This window comes from Phymastichus coffea, unplaced genomic scaffold (genome assembly GCF_024137745.1).
Source record: "Phymastichus coffea isolate CEN01 unplaced genomic scaffold, Cenicafe_Pcof_1.1 PCOF00033, whole genome shotgun sequence".
Taxonomy (NCBI): Eukaryota; Metazoa; Arthropoda; class Insecta; order Hymenoptera; family Eulophidae; genus Phymastichus; species Phymastichus coffea.
Genome location: NW_026706844.1, coordinates 323,961 through 328,264, shown reverse-complemented (window position 1 = coordinate 328,264; position 4,304 = coordinate 323,961).

The window sequence follows — 4,304 nt, the reverse complement described above, 5'->3', positions numbered from 1 at the left end:
TGGAATCATTCGAAAATTGCATTATAAACTACGCCTCTTACTGCCTGGATGACTGTATCGATTCATGTGTAAGCTTATGTTAGTGAATATAATTGTATAACCTATTCTCAACGACATGACCTTTACCTGTTTTTGACGACACAGACAATTGTCTCTTATCGTTTGGTTACAATCGACTTATAACTGCTATACTTTACGATTTTTTCGACTTGTAGACAACGAAATCGAAATCAAAGTTAGTCACTTAACCGGATTTTAGCGATGTATCGATTACTCCATTTAAGTCACACAGAGAACCGTCTCTTATTTACGGATTTCGGCTGTACCATAAAAATATGGAGTACACGGCTATAAAGTTGATGATGAATTTGAATCAGAGCCTAGTTTATAGCAGCTGGAATAGTTGATGCCGCATTTTAACGACTTTGATTTGACGATGTTTTCCTGATTTTTAATGTAAAAACCGTGTTTATTTATATATAATAGCTTATGGCCTTCATGAGAATCATGTGGATTTTAACAAGATGCCCATTAATTCAATTTGAGAAAATCTAGAATTGTTTTTTATGTAGAGTTTTCCAATGATCCAATAGTTTACTAGCTTTGATTCACCGATAATGCTTTTACTGATGTAAGAAATAGTATAAGTTTGAGTAACGGTGTTGTAAGAGGGAATTGTTAGTTATCCGGATTTCAGTGTCACTGTTATTTCATCTTTTTATATGCTATCCAAAACGGAATACAATGATTTTTTTATGAACTCAGCAAATTGCTGTGGTTCGAGCAACGGTTACGGGAGCAGAATGAATAAATTAATTTCATTTTATCTACACGCAATCAGACTCGGTACATTCATTTTGAGAAAATGGAAGGAGCATAGGATTAATTCAATTCATTATTTTAGTTTTATTTCAATTTTTTTATTTTAACGGTCCTGTCTAACTTCTTTTTCTTTTATTTACTGTATAGAGACAACCCGTCATACACCTGGATATTCGCTAATTATCAGCTATATTGAGGCGCCACCTTACGTATTGTATGACTATATATGAGCGAATAGTCAAAACATGCTGCCATAAGTGGAGCGTTACGTCACTTTTGCTAAATATAGATATAATATGTTCATTTCATTCTTGATTAACATTTATTACTTAAATTTTGATCAAACAGAAGTACGTTGTAAATAATTTCCGAGACATAAATTATCAATCTCAGCTGTTTTAACGGATCAGTGAACAATTGACTGTCAAAACTCAATGAACAATCTTTTGCGCTAATTAATTTATTAATCAACAGTTAAAAAATTATTTTAAAGGTAAAATTGTAAGTATCAATTTATCAAGTATGAATAAGAATTTTGCATATTGTTAACATATCATAGTAAACAGTGATCAATAAATAAATAATTAAGAATATATTTAAACTATTAAAATTTAAAGTGGCGTTACAAGATAGCGATGAAGATGTATATATTCAGAAAATTAGTAAAACCGATTGTTCAATATCCCATTTTCTTAAATTAATTGTTATTTATCATATTCTGGCAAGAGTGAAATAAATAGCTCAGTCTCTTTCTCAAGGATTGTTTTACATATTCAATGGTTAACTTACCAACACCTTCCCCTATTGACTATGAGCTCAACTGATGAGACGCTTTCTTTAATTAGTAACTATAATATGGTTACATATAGTTGATCAGAGAATTTGTCTAAACGCTTATCTCAGCGTTGACCTGGCTACTTTTCAGGTAGATGCGTTGAGATTTAGCGAAATCACGCGAGACATAAACAATACTTAATTAAAATATGCAAATTAACTTTGCAATTTTTGAAACGTTGCATTTATATTCTTTTTATTTATAATAATAAAAGTAGTGTAAAATCACTTATAAGTGTGCCAATTTCTTATTCAGAATCGGACTTATAAATAACAATAATACCGAAGAATCAAATTTAAATAAGTAACCAACTTTACATAATATGAATTTTTATTGACATTTATTTATAAAATTTAAGTAATACAAAAAGTAATATTAAATGTGCTATCATAAGTAGTAATACAAAGCTTATATAAGTTAGTAATTAAATATTAATAATGACTTGAATATCCAAAAACAACCATGTTTTACTGGTTTTAAACATTTTGACTTTTGATCAACTAGATTTTTGTAATCTAAACGAGATATTATAAATTATATATCGTAAAATAAATAAGAATTCTATAATGACTCAATATCATCTTTTTTTATCTGATCTTTAACTATCTGCTGAAGTTCTTCTGGGTTAGAATTCCGGTACCTTGGTGAAAGTTGACTAATTAATTTTCTACATTCAATTGTCTGCGGGATTTGTTTTCTTTCTATAAACGGCTTGAGAACATTCAAAATAACAATAGGTACATAATCCCTTTGCTGACTAGCATTTTCGTTTTGTATAGCGATCATTTTCTTTGAACTAGTAAGTTCTTTTCTTTCGTCTGTAGTTAAATGGATTCCTCGTTCAATTTTTTTTTCTAACTGACTTACATTAATTTTTTTTGATTTAATAAGTTTCTGATATTCTGTATAAATATAAGTTCTTATTTGTGCCACAGATCTATGTTTCAGGCAACTATTGGAACTGATAACTCTACTCATTTCAGCGCCTGACACTGACATCCCATCAATTTTTTTTTGTATTAAAGGCGCAACCAGTTCACGTTGCTCTTTTGTCCATACGTTATAGATTTGCTTTTTACTATCAAGTAATTCGTCTGTGAACAAATAAAAAGACAGTCACTCAAAAATAATTTGCATTATATAGGTATATAAATGTTAGTTATATTATGCAATCGGAACTAAAAATATTTTTTCACGAAGCAAGAACTTTACGGTACAAATCTACGGCAATTTGCATATAATATTTCATACGACAAGAACATAAAAAAGCTACTAAGTGAATAATTTTTAGATAGTGGCATAAAAATGACTAGATAATTTATTAAACGTCTTTTAGAGTGTAAATTATATTTATTAAACTCTTGATTATTGTTTTTTAGTATCGAAAGTGATGAGATTTTTTTTTCAATTTTAAATTTATGGTAAGTTTCTTCATGTGATTAAGAATTATTTGTAAAATATAAAGCAACAATACATAGTAAAATTTGAAAAAACTCTTTTAACCTTTCAGTATCCTGAACTTTTTCCTTGGAGGTATTGAGTTGGTGTAAGAATCGTCGGTGTCATAATCTTCCTGTTCCGGAACATACTCGTCTTCTATAAAAGGATTGTATATTGATTTTTGAGAATATAAGTTTTTAAATACAAATCATAAATATATACTTTAGCACAATATTGATGAATGAATATCATCTATAAATGAAAAAAAATTGATAAAAGAATTTTTACCTGAAGTTGTCCTTTTTCTTTTTTCAAGATTCGTAATATTTTTGATAGCACAACCTGTCTTGATTGTTGAGTTAGAATCACCTGAAATAAAATCAATCCGTTTATTATATATCACTATTTTTATTTCAAAATTATTGGAAGGCTACGACGGTTGAACCGGGTCATAAACTTAGTTTCTTACATCAAATCTTAACCGGCGTGATGAATTAAGATTATTCTTACAGTGTTTATATGGTTGAGGCTATCGCCGTACGAAATAAAAATCGGCTTTTACTGGACTTTCATAAGACTATTCATAGGAATTGACAAGCATCAGGACAGCAATGATGGGGTTGATTATTTTTTTAAGCATCAACATACAATGTTAAAACAATAACTGTTTACAGCATCAATTTATAAGTTATAATAATTACTAATATTAGTTTTGAATGGTGAATGAAATCAAATAACAATTAGTTCGTGATAGATAGGTAGCGCGATTCCCGGGTCTTTTTAAGGTCAAACTTTTAAAATCTACTTTTTCCGAATTTAATATACAGTTTGTATTTGATAGTTTACTATATTAGACAGTGAAAATGTATAAATTTAGAATCTACTTCATTTGAGATACATCGTATAATCAGATAAATGAGACGTTAAAAAATATTACCTTGTGATTCAGTTATTGGTGGTAGTTTTTCAATGGGCTGAGACCGGGTTTTCACATCATTAGCATTTTTCAATATCTTGCATTTCTTACGGAATGTTTTCAATTGCTCAGTATATTCTTCTGTTTCGCCATCTAAATCATCTTCATTTACGTAAACTTTGACATTATCTTGAATATTTTCGTTAAGTTTGATCCCAGCAGCATCAAACAATATTGGAGCAACTTTAAGTATTTGTTTTTGGAATGATTGTTGATTGTAAAAATTCTTGT